This window comes from Diadema antillarum, unplaced genomic scaffold (assembly GCF_040938485.1).
Source record: "Diadema antillarum isolate AM-2024a unplaced genomic scaffold, OU_Dant_1.0 scf00000106, whole genome shotgun sequence".
NCBI classification, from domain to species: Eukaryota; Metazoa; Echinodermata; class Echinoidea; order Diadematoida; family Diadematidae; genus Diadema; species Diadema antillarum.
The window spans coordinates 481,251-494,093 of record NW_027270995.1 but is presented as its reverse complement, the minus strand read 5'-3'; positions in this window follow the sequence as shown (position 1 = coordinate 494,093).

The window sequence follows — 12,843 nt, the reverse complement described above, 5'->3', positions numbered from 1 at the left end:
ATCATGTAAAATTGCCTACAGTACTGTATTATGGTAAATATTCCCCCTGTGGAGAAATGCAGACACAATACATGTATTGAGAAATTCAGACATAATACATGTATACGGAAATTCAGAACTCATCTCAAATCGTCACAAGGAAGGAATATTATCCAATCAAGTCCAAATAAACAACATGCTAGCTCACATTTCTGTGGTTTGATGCTTTATCATTTCATTGTAATTGTTTATCATTCATTGATAGTGTTTTTGTTTTTTTAATTAAAACAACAAAAACAAAAGATCCCCATTGTAGCCAATATGGTGCTTTAAAAAACGTAGTTTGAGTAGCTACAGCATGGGGGGCATTTCATGAAGCATTTTGGTCGGATATTTTTCTGACAAGCTGTTACAAGCTACAGAAATCGTTGCATTTGATTGGCTGAGAGCAATTTTGTCCAACAATTTTGTCGGATAAAATGCTTCATGAAATGCCCCCATCTGTAAATGTGGGATTTTATATATATATATGTATATATATATATATATATATATATATATATATATATATATATATATATATATATATATATTTTGTGTGTGTGTGTGTGTGTGTGTGTGTGTGTGTGTGTGTGTGTGCATTTTGCATGACATGAAACTAGCATGAAAATAAAAGTACAGAAAATTTTTGCTGGTTGTGTGTAGTACTGCATTTATTCAATGTTTCAATTCCACAGAATTAAAAATGTGAAAATCATCTTACCTGACTGAACGCAAAAAAAAAAAAAAAAAAAAGTAGAAGAAAAAAGAATTGCATGAAAATATCCAGCCTCACAGTTCCAGTCTCAGAGTAGTAGCGAATGGAGGACTAGGGTAACATGGTTGTTTGTGTGTGTGTATGCACTGTGCTTTATCAATGAATATTGGTGTTTACACAAAGTTTCAGGCCAATCAATAGGCCTATATTGTGTGTGCGTATATGTTTTGCTGTATATAAATAATAAAACTTGTTAGAATACTTCATTGTATAAAGTATACAATGGAGTCAATGCGAGTCATACACACAGTTCGTGAAGCAAAATGATATAAAGAAAACACAAAGAGTATTTCACCTGTGTGTACAATACAATATAACAATTTGATACAATATAATAAAATACAATATTTTTCTATTTTGTTATCGTATGACGTGAAAGCTCTTGCCTCTATCGTAAGGGAAAGGGAGTGATACCTCAGGTGACAGTATTTCAGAAATAATTGAGGGAGTGTACTTTTTTTTTCTGGAAAATGAAATTTTGTGGAATTTTTCGCAATATTATTGTAACTATAGTGACATCACATACTGCTGTATCCTTCCCATCCAGAAGTGACGGTAAATGGATTTGAACAAAACTTGAACAAACTCATAACTTCAATTTGAACAGTTTTAGCAAATTTCATTGAAATTCATTGTGTTCTACTATTTTTCTGCATTTATTGAATTCACGTTTATGTTTCAGTGGGTAGAGTCCCCTTTGCTAAGTTGCTTGAAATGTATAATGCCAAGACTACAGTTACTGACAGTAACTGTTGTTGTGATAGCAGGCCTTCTCATTTATGGGGTCAATTGTCAGCTGATTGTTGCAATGGAAGAAGAAGAAGAAGAAGAGAGAGAGAGAGAGAGAGAGAGAAACACACACACACACACACACACACACACACACACATCCACAACGCCACGGACAAGAAGAAGAAGAAGAAGAAGAAGAAGAAGAAGAAGAAGAAGAAGAAGAAAAAAAAAAAAAAAAAACCCGCAAACGTGAGCTTTAGCCACATGAAGTTGATGCACGTTATATTCTAAAAGCTTAATGATTTGCCGGAGTGATCTATAGTGAATCAGTGCCATCAGTTTTGTTTTTTGTTTTTGTTTTTGTTGTTTTTGTTTTTGTTTTTGTTTTCGATACTGGCAAAACTTGTCGGCCTTTAGTTGTTCTGATATTTGTGTAAACATTTTGAACACCAATTACTAGCAGCAAATCGATTTATTTTATTCAAGACAATGCACAGAGAGCCAGTTTGATATCAAAGTGAAATTACAACAATATGTTGTAGTCTACACATTTATAATAGAGGAAACAGATCGGTTAATGTTTCATTTAAGTAGAAAAAAGTCAACTTCTAGTTATATTTTCTCCTGCACATTTTTTTTTTTAGAAGATGACATGACACCTGTATGTAGAGGTATATAGCCTACATCATCAACTCCCAACACTAGCGAATTTAAAGTTTATCCATAAAGTGCCACAGTATTGATAATCAACTTCTTCTGAATAATCAATAAGTTTTAACATTAATCACAATCCACGGTCGTCCATTGCTTAGGTTTGTATAAAACAGCATTGTTATCGTTGTTGGTTGTTGGTTATTCAAAATGGCGGTTGTTGGTTATTCAGAGTCATTCATTGTCAACCAGTTGCAATGGTTTTTGGTTGTTGCTTCTTCTTGGGTTTTTTTTTTTCCTGTCACAGTTTCATTATCAAAACAAAAAATGAACTTCCTGGTGCAGACCAAACTAACTATTTTGATATAGGAATGCGCTAGTATTTGACATCATCAACGGTTGTGCCATGATAGGTAAGGCGCTAACAGGTAATTAGGCCTATTCCCATCGCCGTCCGTCTCACTGTTGCCTTATATCAAAACATTCTTTGCTTCCCTTAACCGTAAAACTTTGAAAATCACGTAGGCCTCACAAGCATTTAACAAAACTTAAAATCTAACTGACTAGTGTAACTTTAATTGTGCGCAACTGTTCCTCGAAAGGTAAAATGAAAGTTCTATTTAGTTTTCTTATTTGGTCACAACTTTAATCCATTGTTTGCGCTGTTTTTTTTTTTCTTTCTTCTTTTTAAGTCAACCTAAATAACAGAACGGATTTCTTTCGGTAAATAGCACAGGCCTGCTGGTCGATTTTGTAATACGCGGTACTAAAGTTGTATATATTTCTATACGCAGATGCTGAAGGCGGTCCAGCCAAGCGGGTATAGGCCTAATACTCATCACTGCTAGCGCTCTCGGACCACAAAGCTGGCAAATTTTGCCTATTGACTGCAAGTCTCTGGTATTTTAGTCAAATCAAAACGAGAAATAACTAAAACTGGATCACCTTTACCACATCTCGGTCACTCTCTTAATTTCTAGGATTTATTTTTAAGTCCTAAGGATTTATTTCTTTAAGTCCTAGCGGACTGTAAATACAGACAAAACCTTAGGACTTAAAAGTAAGTCTTAGCTAGGATTTAAAAATTTAAGTCTATGTTCGACTTAAATTTCAAGTCTATAGGATTTATTTTTTAAGTCTTATTAGATTACATTTAAATCTTTCTTAGACTTGTTTTTAGAATAAATCCAGCTTGGATTTAAACGACGAAAGACTTATTTTAAGCCGTCCTTGGATTTATTTCAAATAAATCCATCATGGATTTAAACTCAGACTACTGAAAATGACAGCCAATTGATGCACTTTCTTCACATGTAAAGGTCTATTTATTTATCAAAATCAAACCGATGTATTTTTCACAAACATCGATAAGTTACAAAATATAGAGATGATTGTCATACACATGTAGGCTCCAGAAAAAATGAAATACGACATGATGAAAACAGAGCATATTTTGCAATAGTCTCAGATGGTCACATCTTCACATTCATGTTACTGATGCTTCTTTCACTGTGTTCTGTAAACAAGTTACTAGACGACTGGAACCTTCATTGCCAAATAGATTACTTTTTTTCACTTATTTTTAAATCTAGCAAGATGACTCCATACGACTCGATTCACTTTCATTTTATGTATTTCTTTCCCTGGTGAGCATCTTTAAGTCGTAAGATGGAAACTATGAACAAATATAAGATTATATATGAATTCTAATAACTTAAATTTTAGAAATGATGCTGTGTAATAAACAATACAGCCTCCATTAAGTTGACGTTTAGATTTACACGCCTTGTACGTCCCATGCATGCAATTTAAAGAATTATTTGATTTTTTGGAATGATGCATAGTATAAATTTAATCAAGAGGGAAGTAAAGGCCAAAATTAGTGTAATCAAATTAGAAAAGAGAAGAAATTTCCCTACACAGAATGGTGTAAAGACTACGAAAATCAGCTACGAAATAAGGAAGATATGCCTCTTTTCAATTTCACACATTTCCAGAAAACAGATCTTGTCCAGTCTTTATGAACGTCCAAATGAGGGAATTGATGATGTCATTCCTTCAAAATATTTTTACACTTTTCACCTGCATATATTTGCATATTCATACAGACTAGTCAAGAAATGTTTTCTGAAAACGTGTTACATTTCCTTATTTCTTACCAGACTTCCCTAATTTTTCCACTATTCCGTAGGGAAAATTTACAATTGAATCCAAACTGTATTACATACAACAGTAGGGAGCAAGATCTATGTAAACTCTGAAGTAAATTCACCTTAAAACATTAAGAAGCTCAAATAACAATTAACATTCTAAACTTACTTCTAAAATTCCTTGAATATCGATTGTCTGAAATGGATTTACATAAGTACATTTCCATACTGCATTTTGGTAGACAACATGTTTGACAAAAGAATATACAAATTCCTGCTTAATCTATTGATATTTAAGAATCCATATCAACTGATGACAGGGAACCATCTCAAGAGACTGTTCAAGTGAGATGGACCACTAGTTTCTTAATTACTTTGATGTCATATCTCGTAACAAAGCACTATGTTGAAGTGATGCAATCTGAATTTTTAACTAGAATTATCACTCATTGTGATTAATATACCCCCACCCACAATTGAGGGAATTAGCTCAACCAGGATTATTTTTTCTTACTTTTTAATAAAGAAAAAAATTACCATGGCAATGCACTGTTTCACCTCTCAAATCAAGTGCTCAAAAACTGAGTGAGCAAGATAAATAAACTGACAATTTCTATGGTTTTTACTAAAAATTGTGTAACCATGGCAACATAATGTTGGACATTAAGAAAAAAATGAAGTTTGCACAACTATAGGCCCTATATCATAGCCGTCATATGTGCCAAATTTCAAGCTAAATGCTAAAAGGGTGAGGGGTTTAGTTGAATTCACATTAGTGTATCATTTTCATGCAAAATATACTGTTACCATGGCAACACATTCTCCACACTGACAAAAAATTTTTTGCACATCTAGGTAATGTAGAGGTAACATGTGCCAAATTTGAAGCCAAAATGCTCTAAATAGAGACAGGAGAATCGAAATGTTTGTATGATTTTCATTGAAAATGCACCGTTACCATGGCAACATTGTTTAACAACGATGAAATATGAAGTTTGCATATTTCTGAACTACAATGGTTGCATGTGCCAAATTTCAAGCCAAATGCTCAAAGACTGAGGGAGTTACCTGAATCCAAAATATTTTTGTATGATTTTCATTCAAACTATGTTGTTACCATGGCAACACAATGATCAACAATGACGAAAGGTTAAGTTTGCACATGTACGTACCATAGTGGTCAGGTGGGCCAAATTTCAAGCTAAATGCTCAAAGACTGAGGTTGTTACATGAATCCACAATATCTTTGTATGCATTTTAGTGAAAAGATGCTATTACCATGGCAACGCATTGTTCACCATTGATGAAAGATTAAGTTTGCACATCTATATGCTAAAGTTGTTGCATGTGCCAAATGTCAAGCCAATTACTCAAAGAGTGAGGGAGTTAACTGAATCCACAATATTTTTGTACGATTTTCATTCAAAATATGCCGTTACCATGGCAACACATTGATCGACACTTACGAAAGAATACCTTTACCCATCTACATACCACAGTGGTCTTTTGTGCCAAATTTCTAGCTAAATGCTCGAAGACTAAAGGAAGTTAGCTGAATCCACAATATTTTTGTATGTTTTTTGGTTTTAAAAAAGCTGGTACCATGGCAACGCATTGCTCACCACATTGTTTCCATATCTATATACCATAGTGGTCATGTGTGCCAAATTTCAAGTCAAATGCTCTAAATTTGTTTAAGGTGCCCATCTGCACTGAATCTATCCTTCCTCGTGGGTTCAAGCACATACTTTGGCTGGAAAACCAAAGTTTATTTCTTTATAAATAGAGAGTTTCATATTAAAGTGTTTAGCCACAATGTCATAATGAAAATAGCAACGAATCAGCGCTCAATTAATGTGATGGACAATGGCTCAACAACACTGTGGGAGTGATGAAAATTAGGTAATCGTTGAATAATTACAAAAGTGTTCAGGGGAACTTAAACTTTCTTCTTTCAATTTAAATCAATGCGGATCTGGCATTACTTTTTTTTTTCATCATCAACCAGACATAATATACAGAAAACAAGCCAAAGATGAACAATAAATAAATTGAAATGTTGTTTAAATGTTCACGTAGCAATGCAAATGCAAAAGTGAGGCACACACATACATGATAGCACCTCTAAAGGAAACATTGCGGCATTAACTTTCCTTATTGTGTTATTTTCATTTAAAAATGCACACACAAAAAAAATACAAGGAAACTTTACTACAACCAGGGCATGACAGACATGCTTCTTGTGTGCATGGATTTGTAGCTCAATATAAATGGAAAAGTGAGGCACACATAACATAACTCAATATCCATGAGTCAAACATTATGCATGATAGTATCTTCAAAGGAAACATTACAGCATTTTACCTGAGTTACTTTGATTTAAGAATTCACCGAAAATTAAGAAAACTTTGCTGCACATCAGGGCAAGTCAGATATGCTTCTTGTGTGCATGGGTTTGTGGCACAATGTCGGAAAATCTTACTAGCATCATACACTGACGTGTTCTTGAAGTTCGTGGCTAATGCCCAGAACGAAGCCCTCACTTGGGATTGTAGCAGTACATGAATATGCCGCCACAAAATCAAAGAATGCTTCAAGCACCCAAGCATATTTGACGATGAAGACACAGTGGGCTTTAAAGAGTCTGTCAAATTCTTGCTTCCGGTCATCTCCAGCCTGGACTTAGTATGGTCTTGTCCAGGATGAGAAAATACTAGATGTACGTCTAGTCACTCCCTTATCTGACTAAGCAGGGCTGGCTGAAGGTGGCATCTTTAGCATCACTGAACTTCGCGCTTCTCGCTCGTGATGTTTGCGTTTCGCGCGGATCAACTTGGCGTTTCCCGTTTGCTAGGGCTTTCAGGTGGGAGAATCTCCAGATCAGAAGATGCTTGGGGCTGGGGTTGGAGTCTCTGCATCAGCAATGCCATGAACATTGGTTCCTACCTGAAAAGAGATTAAACATGTATAGCACTACTGATATTTCGAACTAAATTTCACTTGAATCGTTTGAGCAAATGACAAAGGCTACAATTATTATCAAATAAACTTTGCATCACATAGAGGGAAGTTAAGTTCTCAGTGAGAGGGCACTCTGGAGGGAAAAAATATTAAAATATAATTTTACATATTGATCTTAAATACAATGTACTAATAACATATTCATCACATAACTTTTAGTTTGTGATGTACAAGTAAATATTTCTGATATATTTCGGAACATATTATTTTAAAACATTTTGTCTCATCTGGTAAACCTCAAAGCCTTGAAAAAAATTCCCAGAAATCAGATTACTTTTTGCCATCATTGGGGTGGGGCCTACTTGATATTTACATGTTACAGACTCATAAGATATTTGATGTACATATTATTACAAATCAATAGAAGTCAGCATGCATTTTTAATCCGTAATTTAATGAATTTAAAAGAAAACTGTCAAAACACGGTAGATACCCCTACACAATACTCATTGCTGAATGTTCTAAAGTTTGTTTGAGAAGAATCACTTCAAAAACACTGATATATCAGAGAAGAAAACTTTGCATTTCTCACGACAGCATGAGAAATTCAGATTTTTAAATTCCACCTGTTACTGAGTACATGCAGATTCTACACGAGTCTTGCTTTGTAAGATACGAAGCTCAAATATTCTTCTCTAAACATGAGCTGGTACTTAAAAGCCCAATGAAACATGCATATTGATAATTCTCAAAATTGGAAGCTCAATGATTTGATCATAAACTGATTTCAAGTCTATAAACATTAAGCATATACTGTACTTACAGGCACATAGTCATTCTGCACCAGGTACTGCTGGGCATCCCTCGGGAGCATGAGAGGTCCTCTCCCTTTCTTCTACATGGGGATGTTGGGTCTGTGAAGCATCGCTGCAAGTAGTGACATTCCACAAAATTCCTATAGAATGGAACACAATACATTTTTTTTTCAACTTTAAGTATTTCACCCATTCTCTTTAACATATTAGATATGACGTATTGTATCAGCTCTGACAATCCCTAACATTCAGTTTTCGACTTATTATCAATATCAGTCTATGAAGAGCAAACTCGTACACATTCACTTTCCTGAAAGGTGTAATAGCAATGAAGCATAAACAAATGAGTAAGTTTTACTCTTACACTTTGGACAGAAATTGTTCCAGTAATTATAATCAATGCCACAAGATCTATGAGGATTGGCGGAAGGACTCACTGTCTCCATCCATGTCTTCACATCTTCTTACGATGTCTTGCAACTAAGGGTGGTTTCGCTTGGCAAGTGCAAGATTCTATTGACGTAAAATGGCCCCCATCTGTTCACCATCTCCTGCACTTTTCTCGGTACAACTGGGCAAAGTCTGCATTGATCTGAAAATAAACACAAAAACTGTGAAATATCAGTGATAAGGAATTGGAAAATGAAAAACAGAAACGCTTGACAAAAAAAAAAGGAAGAAAACAAATATGCTTCGGGGGTATAAACGGTCGCCATAGCCACATTTCTAGATTTTTATGTAATTAATTATTTCTTATTGGTCTCGAGGGTTGTATTTCATGCTGGAGGAAAAAATGAGACCGATATCTCTGATTTTTGTTTCAGATGTTATCGTTAAAATCAATTTTTAGAAATACCAGGGATGTCTTGCATATCTAAACACCAAGAAGGGATAGCCCTGACAGAGTACTCCTTGGAGTACAAATTATACAAATAACAGGTAATTTGCATTCCCTTTATCTTAAAAAATATTAAAAGTAAAAAATAAAAAAAGGCCTCATATATTGTAAAACTTCACTACATTCTCTCACTGGTGTATGTGATGCTTAATGCATACATCTCAGCCAGAAGTGTAGATCTGTAGAATTTTTAAGTCTAGATCCTTCTACTCAAACACAGATCACCACATTGATTATGCTACAAAGAGAAAGACTGGAGTAGAATACCTTTATCCAGGTGCGAAATCTTGTTCCATTGCACGAGTTAATCCCATACATTATTTGTTTCATACAACGCCTTCAACAATAACACTAACAGACTTACTAGTTCAAGAAAGAGTCTTGAATTCAGTGCAGAAATGGCAACCATAAGGCCTAGGTGTCCAGGCCTACTACTGAGTGGTAGTAATAATAGTAGAAGTATTTTCATGGAATGCAAATCAGTAGCACATTCACATTACATACACATGTACGCAGCCGAGTGCAAGTAGCATTGAAGTTGATTATTCCAGTAAAATGAGTGACATGATGCACGCTTGATAGTAAGAGTGTTGAGTGCACACGCCAAAGGTAATTGTTTATTGTGACATCAGACTCAGTAGACCTAGTCATGCAATGGAACAGAAACTGTTTATTAATTGTAGACCCCCTATTTTAATATGGGAGTCAATGGAAATTGGTGATGTCAGCCAATATGGCCCATGCGATAGAAGTTTTTACAGTTCAGAGCTTGACGCCACTGCACTGGCATTGCAACATTGGCGCCCTAAACCCTGGGGCGCTCATCACACAGGGGGCTTCGTGTTTGGGCTGGTCGCAGTTCTATTGTAGCGCCCATAGGGTCTACGTACTATTGGTGGCCTAAACACAACGTTAAAAATAAAACCCATCTAACAGCATATGCCCTACATTTTATCACAGCATAGTGGGGCATGATAAGGCCTAGAACTGTGCCTTTCTACGTAGAAATTGATAAATTAAACCTTACAAGAGTGTAGGAAGGGGTGAACTGACACTAACTTGTTACTGTTAGTGTTACTCAGTGTTAGAGACGACAGTTAGGCCTACGCTACAGTAGCCTGTTATATGCCCATAGGCATAGCTTTACCTTTCAGTCAAGACACTAACATCGTAAATCATTAGGTAGAATGGGCGCTTTATAAGAGTCCCTGTTACAGCTGTATTATTACACTTGTACTTGCAGTTTCACCGAAATAGAGCCCCCACAATACTAGTATAACGTAAGCCTACATGTAACTTGTTACAATGTTTGGATAGACACATTAGCCATGAACAGCTAACGTTAGCACTGGCGCTTCAGGGATGGACAGCGCTGTATACAGCGGCAAGGCTCAAACTCGCCAAAAATGTAGGGCGGTTAGTGCACATCTTAACATCTTTTATCTTTGGTTACTGAGTCCCAGAGTTATCAAACACATTCTTAAGCATTCATACAGCAATATGCTCACCTTTAAGCAACTTGGTCAAGCTTCCGTCAGATCATGCCCTCAAAAAACTCCGGCCTGCATGACTTCTGCCTTCAAGATCAACTCAACTGTTCGAGTCAATAGCGTTTGTTTGCAAATGGTCGATGGTAGACTGTACAAGTACTATACTGACTAGTAGTACATGTACAATGTACATATTGTGCACTGAATGTGTGTGTATGACTACGCTATCTAGCATCGCATGAAGCAAAGTGACGGCCAGCGCCAATTCCGGTTTTAGGCGGTTCAAGATAGCGCATGACGTCATTTACAAGTCATCTGATTGGCTGAAAGTTTAAGTCCTTGTTAGATTTAGATTGCGAACAGCTTCGACACTCAACTTTTAATCGAAGCCACCTAAAATAAGTCTTAAAGACTTAAAATATTTTAAGTCGTAAGAAAGATTTAAAATTTAAGTCCTAGAAATTAAGAGAGCACTATAGCCATAATAGCTCTAGATATCATCATCTGCGACTCGATCCGCGCACTTCTTCAATTTTTTTTTGGCTCATGTTTTGGGATTTTGACCCATAACGAATCACTTTCGCCAAGTTTTCAAATTATTTTGTGGAAAGCTTCACTGTAAAAACATCGATGTTAGATTTAACACCACGGGTGTTAAATCTAACACCGATAAAACTTCAATAAAGGACCACACCCACAGGTGTTAAAAATGCACTGTGATGGTGTTGAAAAGTGTTCACCTGCCACTTCGTGGTGTTAATTTGACACTGAACCTGGTGTTATTTTGACACTGTACTGGTGTTAATTAAAAAATGACACCACATGGTGTTGATTTGATATTTGTTGGTATTAATATCAATGGTTTAACACCCGTCCAGCTTCAATAAGAGACCACACCAGCTGGTGTTACTTTGGTGTAAATCTATTTTCACATTTTTTCAAAAATCTAGTATTTTAATGTAAAATTCTTGATCGTCTTGTTTAAATTAAAAATCAACAAGAAGTGCAGTTACTAAGAAACTCTTCAAAAAACAGTTTAAAATTTGAAATGACACCCGGACGTGTTAATTTAACACCATAAATGAGCACCGAAAATTTAACACCAGCTCGGTGTTCACTATTTAACACCGGACTTTTTGCAGTGATAGGTCACTTTCCTTCTCCCTCATTCCACGGAGAAAAAAAAGGTAACCCAATAAAAATTGTATTAACAGACCTATAGGCCTATAAAGATAGAATCGATAAGAGGACTGGTAAACGCATTAATTAGACTATTATACACATGATTATTTATTCACTAAAAATTAATTCCTGAAAGTTGATCATCTAAGCTGTCAACCCGTCCATAATGAGGCTTGCTTGGAAATTACCCGGAGAAACTCGTCTTTAGTGCATCCAAATTTGGATTCCTAGCATCGAAAATTAGATTGGAATTTTAGAAATTTACACAATAGAAAACATAAAAACAAGTTCAGTAATAATTACCAACTTGTCGCCTCTTTACTAACGAACGTGGCAAAACATATACCTATAAGTATCCAAAGATTCAGTGATACGGAATATATATGCACTAGTGCTAGATGCAATTTTTATAAGTGTGATAATTGATTATATAATGAATTTGACAATTGCTTCACTCTTCATATGATATGTTTGCCTTCAAGAAGAGACCAAGCAATAAAAAGAATAATAAAGAAATGAATTAAATGATAGTTTAACATCACCCAAACGCCAAAAGATTATTGAAATAATCATAAAGTCGCTCAAGCTTGTATACTAGTACTCAGTAGGCCTACTCATTTCGGGTATTCGATGATTCGATGACTTTTGGGAAAGAAATAAAAAAGGCGCATTCTGTGAGGGACAGAATATACACAATACACCTACACTGGCCTAAATGAATGCTTATTGTATTCGTAAAAGATAAAAAATCTTTCCAAATCAAATTCAAAAGTTTGTTTTCCAATGATTTTTCGAAAGTGCCACCATTGAGATGAATAAGAAGGAGTAAGATTGTCTCTCTTCTTCCGCGGACAGCTGAAACGGCGCTGTGAATCCGACAGGGAAACCCTTGTCGGTATACATTGTTTGTAGGGATTTCAAGCACAGCACGTGTGCAAGCAGACTGATGGACAGTGCGTGGAGACAGTCGACACTCAACGCCAACCGGTAAAGTAACGGTACTGTGCCGTTAGCGTACCACGGTGCACCGCGGAGAGCCGAGCTAGCGCAGCCGAACACAGAAGCGCTCTCCTACCGATCCCAACAGTGGCTATCCGCTGGGCTCTCGATTTCGCAGGCGCATAGGGATAACATGTACAACAGTACAGGTACTGCAGTCTGCCTACAC